This window comes from Macaca nemestrina, chromosome 15 (genome assembly GCF_043159975.1).
Source record: "Macaca nemestrina isolate mMacNem1 chromosome 15, mMacNem.hap1, whole genome shotgun sequence".
Taxonomy (NCBI): Eukaryota; Metazoa; Chordata; class Mammalia; order Primates; family Cercopithecidae; genus Macaca; species Macaca nemestrina.
In genome coordinates this window covers 61,404,091-61,416,710 of record NC_092139.1, presented here as the reverse complement: position 1 = coordinate 61,416,710, position 12,620 = coordinate 61,404,091, and the positions used below count along the sequence as shown (strand labels likewise).

Sequence of the window (12,620 nt, the reverse complement as noted above, 5' to 3'; positions counted from 1 at the left end):
CTGCCTTGCCCTGGCCCTGCCCTACCCTACTGTTACGTGGACTGTCTCGGCCCTGCCCTGCTCCGATCCCATCCTGGTTTTGCCTTTGCACTGGCCTTTCCCTGAACCTGTGCTGGCCCGGCCTTGGCTCTGGCCCTGCCTCTTGTCCTGACCCTGGTCCTGTCATGGCACTGGCCCTGCTAGTGGTCATGGTCCTGCTCCTGTTCTGGCCTTGACCTGGCCTTGGACGTGTCCTGGCCCAGATTTGTTCTGGCCCTGCCTTGGCCCATCCCTGCCCTGGCCCCACCGTGGCCCTGCCTGTTGTGCCCTCTCCTGGCACTGACTTTGCCCTGTCATGGCTCAGTGGTGCCATTGACCTGCCTTACACTGCCCTGGTTGTGCCCTGGCCCTGCCTGGCACTGGCCTCTCCCTGGACCTGCTCTGACCCTGCCTTGGCCTTTGCCCTGTCCTCACTATGGCCTGGCCCTGGCCTTGTTCTGGCTTAGCCCGGGCCCTGGCCCTAGCCCTGGTCCTACCGTATCCCTGGCCTTGCCCTTATCCAGACCCTGCCCGTGCCTCTGCCCTGGCCCTGGCCTGGAACCTGGTCCTGTCAAGGACTTGGCCTGACTCTGCCATGGCCCTGGCCCTGCTCTGCCTTGGTCCTGGCCCTGACCCAGACCCTTTCCTGGCTGTGCCCTGGCCATGGCCTTTCCCTGGCCCTGAGTTGGCAGTGGTCTGCCCCTGGTCTTGCCACCACCCTACCCTGCCATGCACTGGATGTGTCATCAGCCTGCCCTGGCCCTACCTTGTCCCTCACCCTAGTCTTCGCTAGGCCCTGCTCTGGACCTGGCCCTAACCCAGACCTGGCCCTGACCCTGGCCCTGGCCTTTGTCCTTCATAGCCCTGGCCCTGAAGTGGACTTGGAGGTGTCCTGGCCCTGGAGTGACCTGGCTCTGCCTTGGCGTGTCCTTGTCCTGCCCCTACCATCACCTTGCCCTGTTCTGCCCTGTCCTAGTACTGACCCGGCTGTGGCATTGCCCTGCCCTACCCTGCCTTGGCTGTGCCCTGGCTCGATTCCGGCCCTGGCCCCGCCCTGTGCATGCCATGACACTACCTCAGACTTGGCACTAGCCTGGTCCTTTCCTGGCATGAGCCCTGCTCTTTCTATGGACCGCCTTTGGTCGTGTCCTGCGCTGGCCATTCCATGCCCTGCCCTGCCCTGACTCAGCCCTGGCCTTGGCATTGCCCTTGGTCCTGCCATATTTCTTGCCCTGTCCCTATCCTGGCCTTGGCCCTGACCCTTACCTTGCTCTGGCCCTGTCCTTGCCCTTACGCAGCCCCTGGCCCTGTCATGGACCTGCCCTGGACCTGTCCTGGCCCTGGCCCTGCCCTGCTTCAGACTTTGCCCTGGTTCACCCCTGGCCTTGACCGTGAAATGCCTGACCCTACCCTGGCCTTGCACTGCCCTGGCCCTTGCCCTGACTCTGGTCCTGTCACTGGAGAAGCCCCCGCCCTGTTGCTCTTCTTCCCATGGCCCAGACACTGCCTTGGCCCTGCCCTGACACTGTCCTGGACCCTGGCTGTGCCGAGAACCTGCACTGTTGTTGCCCTTGTTTTGCTCCTGTCCCGAACCTGGTCCTGCCCAGGCCATGGCCATGGCCCTGTCCCTGCCCTGGCTGTTCCCTGGCCCTGCTCAGGTCTTGGCACTGTCCTGGCCCTGGCCTGCCTTGGCCCTATGCTTCCCTGGCCCTGCCTTGCCTGCCCTGGTCCTGCCTTGGCCGTACTCTAGCTTTGACCCTGCGCTGGCCCTACCTTGGCCTTCACCCTAGCCTTGCCTGGGCGCTGTGCTGGACCTGGCCATAGCACAGACCTGGTTGTGGCCCTGGCCCTGCCATGGCCCTGTCCCAGACCCTAGCCCTGCCAGGTACCTGTCCTGGCCCTGCTTTGGGCCTGGCTTTGTCCTTGGTTCTTAGATGACCCTGGCCCTGCCCCTGCCCCTGCCCTTCCCCTGGCACTGGCCTTGGACATGTCCGTGGTCCTAACCCCGGCCCTGCCCTGGAGCTGTCACTGTCTTGGCCCTGCCTTGGCCCTGGCCCTGGCCCTGGCCCTGGCCCTGGCCCTGCCACAGCCATAGACCTGCCCTGGTTGGTCATGCCCTGCCTTTACCCAGTGCTACCCTGGGCCTGCTCCACCCTGCCCTGGCTCTGCCCTGCTTTTGGCCCCGCCCTGACCCCGCCTTGGCCCTCACACTGGCCCTAGAGCAAACCTGGTCCTTGCTCTGGCCTTGGCCCGGCATTGACCACTGCTCCTGACCCTGGTCGTGCCATGGCCCTGGCCCTGGCCCTGGCCTGACCCTGGCCCTGAAGTGTATTTGAAGGTATCCTGTCCCTGGTTTAATCTTGCTCTGCCTTCGCGCGTCCCTCTCCTGGCCCTACCATGGCCCTGCCCCTTCCCTGGCTGTGCCCTGGTCTTGTGCTTACCCTGAGCGAGAACTTGACCCTGCCCCAGCCTTGTCCCAGACCTGGCCATGGCCCTGCCCCTGCCCTGGGCCGGCGCTGGCACTGGCATGGACCCTGGACCTGGCTCTTGGCTACTTAAGGCCATACCCTGGCCCAGCCCTCCTCCTGACCCTGTCCTGGCCCTAATTTGCGCTGACCCTATCCTGGCATGCTATTCTGGCCCCACCCCTGACCCTGTCTCTGTCCTGGCTCTAGCTAAGTTGGCCATGGCCGTGTTCCTGACATTGCCCTTTCCTGGTCCTGGCCCTGGCCCTGCCCCGGCCCTGCCCCGGCCCTGCCCCGGCCCTGGTCTGAACCCCGGCCCTGCAATGGACCTGCCTTGGCCCTGCCTATACCCTGCCTCTGGCCCTACCTCTGCCCTGGCCATACCCTTGCTCTGGCCTGGACTCTGATCCTGGTCCTTGTCCTGCCCCAGCTGTGGCCCTGGCCCTGCCCTGCCTGTACCCTGTTCTATCCTGGGCTGGCCCTGCCGTTGCCTGGTCTTGCTCTTGCCCTGCCCTAGCCTGCCTTGCTTGTGCCCTAGATCTGCCCCGGCCTTTGCTCTTGTCTTGGTTCTAGCACTGACTCAGCCGTGGACCTTCCCTGACCTTGCCTCAGCCCTGGCACTGCCCTGGCCTTGCCTTGGCATTTGCCCTACTCTCTCTAATGCCTGGCTCTGGTCCTGCCTTGCTCTGCTCTTGTTCTGTCGTGGCACAGCCCTGGCCCTGGCCCTGGCCCTGGTCCTGCCCTTATGCAGGCCTGCCCCTGCCACTGCTCTGGCTTTGACCTGGACCTTGGCCATACAGTGACCCTGCCTTGACCCTTTCCTGGCCCTGGCCTGGAACGTGGCCTTGCCAAGGACTCGCCCTGGCTCTGTCATGGCCCTGGCGTTTTCTTGGATTTGGATGTGCCCTGTCCCTTATTTGCCCCGGCCCTTCCCTGATTCTGCCCTTGCACTTCTCTGGGGTAGGGGGACAGGGTCAGGACCAGTCCAGGGCAGGGTCAGGACCAGGGTAGGGCCTTGGTAAGGCCTGAAGATGGGAAGGGCCAGGGCAGCGGCAGGGCCAGGGAAGGGTGTTAAGTTGAGGCTCTTAATGCTACCTCCCCTCGCATCTTCCTCTAGGCTTTTGTGGCTTTGCCCGCCCAGCTGCTCTGTGCCAGGAGGAGGAGGAGACACCTGGAGCCTGTGACACCACGGCTTGCCTCGCTGAGGGTGGGTGGCAGTGACGGAGACTGCAGCGTGCTGGAACGGTAGGAGAGTGACCACGCTAGGAGGTCAGGCGGCTGCAGCCAGGGTTGGGGGTGAGGCTTACAGCGATGGCCGGGCTGCGGCAGTGGCCAGGTGGTAGAAGCCTTGTAGGGTGGGCTGTTGCATTGGCAATGGGCCTGGCTTTGCCCTGCCACTGCCGTGGACCTGGCCCTGTACTGCCCTGCCTTGCCCTGGCCCTGCCCTACCCTACTGTTACGTGGACTGTCTCGGCCCTGCCCTGCTCCGATCCCATCCTGGTTTTGCCTTTGCACTGGCCTTTCCCTGAACCTGTGCTGGCCCGGCCTTGGCTCTAGCCCTGCCTCTTGTCCTGACCCTGGTCCTGTCATGGCACTGGCCCTGCTAGTGGTCATGGTCCTGCTCCTGTTCTGGCCTTGACCTGGCCTTGGACGTGTCCTGGCCCAGATTTGTTCTGGCCCTGCCTTGGCCCATCCCTGCCCTGGCCCCACCGTGGCCCTGCCTGTTGTGCCCTCTCCTGGCACTGACTTTGCCCTGTCATGGCTCAGTGGTGCCATTGACCTGCCTTACACTGCCCTGGTTGTGCCCTGGCCCTGCCTGGCACTGGCCTCTCCCTGGACCTGCTCTGACCCTGCCTTGGCCTTTGCCCTGTCCTCACTATGGCCTGGCCCTGGCCTTGTTCTGGCTTAGCCCGGGCCCTGGCCCTAGCCCTGGTCCTACCGTATCCCTGGCCTTGCCCTTATCCAGACCCTGCCCGTGCCTCTGCCCTGGCCCTGGCCTGGAACCTGGTCCTGTCAAGGACTTGGCCTGACTCTGCCATGGCCCTGGCCCTGCTCTGCCTTGGTCCTGGCCCTGACCCAGACCCTTTCCTGGCTGTGCCCTGGCCATGGCCTTTCCCTGGCCCTGAGTTGGCAGTGGTCTGCCCCTGGTCTTGCCACCACCCTACCCTGCCATGCACTGGATGTGTCATCAGCCTGCCCTGGCCCTACCTTGTCCCTCACCCTAGTCTTCGCTAGGCCCTGCTCTGGACCTGGCCCTAACCCAGACCTGGCCCTGACCCTGGCCCTGGCCTTTGTCCTTCATAGCCCTGGCCCTGAAGTGGACTTGGAGGTGTCCTGGCCCTGGAGTGACCTGGCTCTGCCTTGGCGTGTCCTTGTCCTGCCCCTACCATCACCTTGCCCTGTTCTGCCCTGTCCTAGTACTGACCCGGCTGTGGCATTGCCCTGCCCTACCCTGCCTTGGCTGTGCCCTGGCTCGATTCCGGCCCTGGCCCCGCCCTGTGCATGCCATGACACTACCTCAGACTTGGCACTAGCCTGGTCCTTTCCTGGCATGAGCCCTGCTCTTTCTATGGACCGCCTTTGGTCGTGTCCTGCGCTGGCCATTCCATGCCCTGCCCTGCCCTGACTCAGCCCTGGCCTTGGCATTGCCCTTGGTCCTGCCATATTTCTTGCCCTGTCCCTATCCTGGCCTTGGCCCTGACCCTTACCTTGCTCTGGCCCTGTCCTTGCCCTTACGCAGCCCCTGGCCCTGTCATGGACCTGCCCTGGACCTGTCCTGGCCCTGGCCCTGCCCTGCTTCAGACTTTGCCCTGGTTCACCCCTGGCCTTGACCGTGAAATGCCTGACCCTACCCTGGCCTTGCACTGCCCTGGCCCTTGCCCTGACTCTGGTCCTGTCACTGGAGAAGCCCCCGCCCTGTTGCTCTTCTTCCCATGGCCCAGACACTGCCTTGGCCCTGCCCTGACACTGTCCTGGACCCTGGCTGTGCCGAGAACCTGCACTGTTGTTGCCCTTGTTTTGCTCCTGTCCCGAACCTGGTCCTGCCCAGGCCATGGCCATGGCCCTGTCCCTGCCCTGGCTGTTCCCTGGCCCTGCTCAGGTCTTGGCACTGTCCTGGCCCTGGCCTGCCTTGGCCCTATGCTTTCCTGGCCCTGCCTTGCCTGCCCTGGTCCTGCCTTGGCCGTACTCTAGCTTTGACCCTGCGCTGGCCCTACCTTGGCCTTCACCCTAGCCTTGCCTGGGCGCTGTGCTGGACCTGGCCATAGCACAGACCTGGTTGTGGCCCTGGCCCTGCCATGGCCCTGTCTCAGACCCTAGCCCTGCCAGGTACCTGTCCTGGCCCTGCTTTGGGCCTGGCTTTGTCCTTGGTTCTTAGATGACCCTGGCCCTGCCCCTGCCCCTGCCCTTCCCCTGGCACTGGCCTTGGACATGTCCGTGGTCCTAACCCCGGCCCTGCCCTGGAGCTGTCACTGTCTTGGCCCTGCCTTGGCCCTGGCCCTGGCCCTGGCCCTGGCCCTGGCCCTGCCACAGCCATAGACCTGCCCTGGTTGGTCATGCCCTGCCTTTACCCAGTGCTACCCTGGGCCTGCTCCACCCTGCCCTGGCTCTGCCCTGCTTTTGGCCCCGCCCTGACCCCGCCTTGGCCCTCACACTGGCCCTAGAGCAAACCTGGTCCTTGCTCTGGCCTTGGCCCGGCATTGACCACTGCTCCTGACCCTGGTCGTGCCATGGCCCTGGCCCTGGCCCTGGCCTGACCCTGGCCCTGAAGTGTATTTGAAGGTATCCTGTCCCTGGTTTAATCTTGCTCTGCCTTCGCGCGTCCCTCTCCTGGCCCTACCATGGCCCTGCCCCTTCCCTGGCTCTGCCCTGGTCTTGTGCTTACCCTGAGCGAGAACTTGACCCTGCCCCAGCCTTGTCCCAGACCTGGCCATGGCCCTGCCCCTGCCCTGGGCCGGCGCTGGCAGTGGCATGGACCCTGGACCTGGCTCTTGGCTACTTAAGGCCATACCCTGGCCCAGCCCTCCTCCTGACCCTGTCCTGGCCCTAATTTGCGCTGACCCTATCCTGGCATGCTATTCTGGCCCCACCCCTGACCCTGTCTCTGTCCTGGCCCTAGCTAAGTTGGCCATGGCCGTGTTCCTGACATTGCCCTTTCCTGGTCCTGGCCCTGGCCCTGCCCCGGCCCTGCCCCGGCCCTGGTCTGAACCCCGGCCCTGCAATGGACCTGCCTTGGCCCTGCCTATACCCTGCCTCTGGCCCTACCTCTGCCCTGGCCATACCCTTGCTCTGGCCTGGACTCTGATCCTGGTCCTTGTCCTGCCCCAGCTGTGGCCCTGGCCCTGCCCTGCCTGTACCCTGTTCTATCCTGGGCTGGCCCTGCCGTTGCCTGGTCTTGCTCTTGCCCTGCCCTAGCCTGCCTTGCTTGTGCCCTAGATCTGCCCCGGCCTTTGCTCTTGTCTTGGTTCTAGCACTGACTCAGCCGTGGACCTTCCCTGACCTTGCCTCAGCCCTGGCACTGCCCTGGCCTTGCCTTGGCATTTGCCCTACTCTCTCTAATGCCTGGCTCTGGTCCTGCCTTGCTCTGCTCTTGTTCTGTCGTGGCACAGCCCTGGCCCTGGCCCTGGCCCTGGTCCTGCCCTTATGCAGGCCTGCCCCTGCCACTGCTCTGGCTTTGACCTGGACCTTGGCCATACAGTGACCCTGCCTTGACCCTTTCCTGGCCCTGGCCTGGAACGTGGCCTTGCCAAGGACTCGCCCTGGCTCTGTCATGGCCCTGGCGTTTTCTTGGATTTGGATGTGCCCTGTCCCTTATTTGCCCCGGCCCTTCCCTGATTCTGCCCTTGCACTTCTCTGGGGTAGGGGGACAGGGTCAGGACCAGTCCAGGGCAGGGTCAGGACCAGGGTAGGGCCTTGGTAAGGCCTGAAGATGGGAAGGGCCAGGGCAGCGGCAGGGCCAGGGAAGGGTGTTAAGTTGAGGCTCTTAATGCTACCTCCCCTCGCATCTTCCTCTAGGCTTTTGTGGCTTTGCCCGCCCAGCTGCTCTGTGCCAGGAGGAGGAGGAGACACCTGGAGCCTGTGACACCACGGCTTGCCTCGCTGAGGGTGGGTGGCAGTGACGGAGACTGCAGCGTGCTGGAACGGTAGGAGAGTGACCACGCTAGGAGGTCAGGCGGCTGCAGCCAGGGTTGGGGGTGAGGCTTACAGCGATGGCCGGGCTGCGGCAGTGGCCAGGTGGTAGAAGCCTTGTAGGGTGGGCTGTTGCATTGGCAATGGGCCTGGCTTTGCCCTGCCACTGCCGTGGACCTGGCCCTGTACTGCCCTGCCTTGCCCTGGCCCTGCCCTACCCTACTGTTACGTGGACTGTCTCGGCCCTGCCCTGCTCCGATCCCATCCTGGTTTTGCCTTTGCACTGGCCTTTCCCTGAACCTGTGCTGGCCCGGCCTTGGCTCTGGCCCTGCCTCTTGTCCTGACCCTGGTCCTGTCATGGCACTGGCCCTGCTAGTGGTCATGGTCCTGCTCCTGTTCTGGCCTTGACCTGGCCTTGGACGTGTCCTGGCCCAGATTTGTTCTGGCCCTGCCTTGGCCCATCCCTGCCCTGGCCCCACCGTGGCCCTGCCTGTTGTGCCCTCTCCTGGCACTGACTTTGCCCTGTCATGGCTCAGTGGTGCCATTGACCTGCCTTACACTGCCCTGGTTGTGCCCTGGCCCTGCCTGGCACTGGCCTCTCCCTGGACCTGCTCTGACCCTGCCTTGGCCTTTGCCCTGTCCTCACTATGGCCTGGCCCTGGCCTTGTTCTGGCTTAGCCCGGGCCCTGGCCCTAGCCCTGGTCCTACCGTATCCCTGGCCTTGCCCTTATCCAGACCCTGCCCGTGCCTCTGCCCTGGCCCTGGCCTGGAACCTGGTCCTGTCAAGGACTTGGCCTGACTCTGCCATGGCCCTGGCCCTGCTCTGCCTTGGTCCTGGCCCTGACCCAGACCCTTTCCTGGCTGTGCCCTGGCCATGGCCTTTCCCTGGCCCTGAGTTGGCAGTGGTCTGCCCCTGGTCTTGCCACCACCCTACCCTGCCATGCACTGGATGTGTCATCAGCCTGCCCTGGCCCTACCTTGTCCCTCACCCTAGTCTTCGCTAGGCCCTGCTCTGGACCTGGCCCTAACCCAGACCTGGCCCTGACCCTGGCCCTGGCCTTTGTCCTTCATAGCCCTGGCCCTGAAGTGGACTTGGAGGTGTCCTGGCCCTGGAGTGACCTGGCTCTGCCTTGGCGTGTCCTTGTCCTGCCCCTACCATCACCTTGCCCTGTTCTGCCCTGTCCTAGTACTGACCCGGCTGTGGCATTGCCCTGCCCTACCCTGCCTTGGCTGTGCCCTGGCTCGATTCCGGCCCTGGCCCCGCCCTGTGCATGCCATGACACTACCTCAGACTTGGCACTAGCCTGGTCCTTTCCTGGCATGAGCCCTGCTCTTTCTATGGACCGCCTTTGGTCGTGTCCTGCGCTGGCCATTCCATGCCCTGCCCTGCCCTGACTCAGCCCTGGCCTTGGCATTGCCCTTGGTCCTGCCATATTTCTTGCCCTGTCCCTATCCTGGCCTTGGCCCTGACCCTTACCTTGCTCTGGCCCTGTCCTTGCCCTTACGCAGCCCCTGGCCCTGTCATGGACCTGCCCTGGACCTGTCCTGGCCCTGGCCCTGCCCTGCTTCAGACTTTGCCCTGGTTCACCCCTGGCCTTGACCGTGAAATGCCTGACCCTACCCTGGCCTTGCACTGCCCTGGCCCTTGCCCTGACTCTGGTCCTGTCACTGGAGAAGCCCCCGCCCTGTTGCTCTTCTTCCCATGGCCCAGACACTGCCTTGGCCCTGCCCTGACACTGTCCTGGACCCTGGCTGTGCCGAGAACCTGCACTGTTGTTGCCCTTGTTTTGCTCCTGTCCCGAACCTGGTCCTGCCCAGGCCATGGCCATGGCCCTGTCCCTGCCCTGGCTGTTCCCTGGCCCTGCTCAGGTCTTGGCACTGTCCTGGCCCTGGCCTGCCTTGGCCCTATGCTTTCCTGGCCCTGCCTTGCCTGCCCTGGTCCTGCCTTGGCCGTACTCTAGCTTTGACCCTGCGCTGGCCCTACCTTGGCCTTCACCCTAGCCTTGCCTGGGCGCTGTGCTGGACCTGGCCATAGCACAGACCTGGTTGTGGCCCTGGCCCTGCCATGGCCCTGTCCCAGACCCTAGCCCTGCCAGGTACCTGTCCTGGCCCTGCTTTGGGCCTGGCTTTGTCCTTGGTTCTTAGATGACCCTGGCCCTGCCCCTGCCCCTGCCCTTCCCCTGGCACTGACCTTGGACATGTCCGTGGTCCTAACCCCGGCCCTGCCCTGGAGCTGTCACTGTCTTGGCCCTGCCTTGGCCCTGGCCCTGGCCCTGGCCCTGGCCCTGGCCCTGCCACAGCCATAGACCTGCCCTGGTTGGTCATGCCCTGCCTTTACCCAGTGCTACCCTGGGCCTGCTCCACCCTGCCCTGGCTCTGCCCTGCTTTTGGCCCCGCCCTGACCCCGCCTTGGCCCTCACACTGGCCCTAGAGCAAACCTGGTCCTTGCTCTGGCCTTGGCCCGGCATTGACCACTGCTCCTGACCCTGGTCGTGCCATGGCCCTGGCCCTGGCCCTGGCCTGACCCTGGCCCTGAAGTGTATTTGAAGGTATCCTGTCCCTGGTTTAATCTTGCTCTGCCTTCGCGCGTCCCTCTCCTGGCCCTACCATGGCCCTGCCCCTTCCCTGGCTCTGCCCTGGTCTTGTGCTTACCCTGAGCGAGAACTTGACCCTGCCCCAGCCTTGTCCCAGACCTGGCCATGGCCCTGCCCCTGCCCTGGGCCGGCGCTGGCACTGGCATGGACCCTGGACCTGGCTCTTGGCTACTTAAGGTCATACCCTGGCCCAGCCCTCCTCCTGACCCTGTCCTGGCCCTAATTTGCGCTGACCCTATCCTGGCATGCTATTCTGGCCCCACCCCTGACCCTGTCTCTGTCCTGGCCCTAGCTAAGTTGGCCATGGCCGTGTTCCTGACATTGCCCTTTCCTGGTCCTGGCCCTGGCCCTGCCCCGGCCCTGCCCCGGCCCTGGTCTGAACCCCGGCCCTGCAATGGACCTGCCTTGGCCCTGCCTATACCCTGCCTCTGGCCCTACCTCTGCCCTGGCCATACCCTTGCTCTGGCCTGGACTCTGATCCTGGTCCTTGTCCTGCCCCAGCTGTGGCCCTGGCCCTGCCCTGCCTGTATCCTGTTCTATCCTGGGCTGGCCCTGCCGTTGCCTGGTCTTGCTCTTGCCCTGCCCTAGCCTGCCTTGCTTGTGCCCTAGATCTGCCCCGGCCTTTGCTCTTGTCTTGGTTCTAGCACTGACTCAGCCGTGGACCTTCCCTGACCTTGCCTCAGCCCTGGCACTGCCCTGGCCTTGCCTTGGCATTTGCCCTACTCTCTCTAATGCCTGGCTCTGGTCCTGCCTTGCTCTGCTCTTGTTCTGTCGTGGCACAGCCCTGGCCCTGGCCCTGGCCCTGGTCCTGCCCTTATGCAGGCCTGCCCCTGCCACTGCTCTGGCTTTGACCTGGACCTTGGCCATACAGTGACCCTGCCTTGACCCTTTCCTGGCCCTGGCCTGGAACGTGGCCTTGCCAAGGACTCGCCCTGGCTCTGTCATGGCCCTGGCGTTTTCTTGGATTTGGATGTGCCCTGTCCCTTATTTGCCCCGGCCCTTCCCTGATTCTGCCCTTGCACTTCTCTGGGGTAGGGGGACAGGGTCAGGACCAGTCCAGGGCAGGGTCAGGACCAGGGTAGGGCCTTGGTAAGGCCTGAAGATGGGAAGGGCCAGGGCAGCGGCAGGGCCAGGGAAGGGTGTTAAGTTGAGGCTCTTAATGCTACCTCCCCTCGCATCTTCCTCTAGGCTTTTGTGGCTTTGCCCGCTCAGCTGCTCTGTGCCAGGAGGAGGAGGAGACACCTGTAGCCTGTGACACCACGGCTTGCCTCGCTGAGGGTGGGTGGCAGTGACGGAGACTGCAGCGTGCTGGAACGGTAGGAGAGTGACCACGCTAGGAGGTCAGGCGGCTGCAGCCAGGGTTGGGGGTGAGGCTTACAGCGATGGCCGGGCTGCGGCAGTGGCCAGGTGGTAGAAGCCTTGTAGGGTGGGCTGTTGCATTGGCAATGGGCCTGGCTTTGCCCTGCCACTGCCGTGGACCTGGCCCTGTACTGCCCTGCCTTGTCCTGGCCCTGCCCTACCCTACTGTTACGTGGACTGTCTCGGCCCTGCCCTGCTCCGATCCCATCCTGGTTTTGCCTTTGCACTGGCCTTTCCCTGAACCTGTGCTGGCCCGGCCTTGGCTCTGGCCCTGCCTCTTGTCCTGACTCTGGTCCTGTCATGGCACTGGCCCTGCTAGTGGTCATGGTCCTGCTCCTGTTCTGGCCTTGACCTGGCCTTGGACGTGTCCTGGCCCAGATTTGTTCTGGCCCTGCCTTGGCCCATCCCTGCCCTGGCCCCACCGTGGCCCTGCCTGTTGCGCCCTCTCCTGGCACTGACTTTGCCCTGTCATGGCTCAGTGGTGCCATTGACCTGCCTTACACTGCCCTGGTTGTGCCCTGGCCCTGCCTGGCACTGGCCTCTCCCTGGACCTGCTCTGACCCTGCCTTGGCCTTTGCCCTGTCCTCACTATGGCCTGGCCCTGGCCTTGTTCTGGCTTAGCCCGGGCCCTGGCCCTAGCCCTGGTCCTACCGTATCCCTGGCCTTGCCCTTATCCAGACCCTGCCCCTGCCTCTGCCCTGGCCCTGGCCTGGAACCTGGTCCTGTCAAGGACTTGGCCTGACTCTGCCATGGCCCTGGCCCTGCTCTGCCTTGGTCCTGGCCCTGACCCAGACCCTTTCCTGGCTGTGCCCTGGCCATGGCCTTTCCCTGGCCCTGAGTTGGCAGTGGTCTGCCCCTGGTCTTGCCACCACCCTACCCTGCCATGCACTGGATGTGTCATCAGCCTGCCCTGGCCCTACCTTGTCCCTCACCCTAGTCTTCGCTAGGCCCTGCTCTGGACCTGGCCCTAACCCAGACCTGGCCCTGACCCTGGCCCTGGCCTTTGTCCTTCATAGCCCTGGCCCTGAAGTGGACTTGGAGGTGTCCTGGCCCTGGA

At 64.4% G+C, this 12,620-nt stretch overlaps 1 long non-coding RNA gene across 1 annotated transcript; it reads left to right on the top strand.

Annotated features, from left to right (window-relative positions):
- The first annotated feature begins 3,552 nt into the window (after window positions 1–3,552).
- LOC139358862 (uncharacterized) lies at window positions 3,553–11,630 on the top strand. Its single transcript, XR_011614379.1, has 3 exons — window positions 3,553–3,728; window positions 7,497–7,624; window positions 11,393–11,630. It is a non-coding gene; the product is annotated as an uncharacterized lncRNA (long non-coding RNA).
- The last annotated feature ends 990 nt before the right edge of the window (window positions 11,631–12,620 follow it).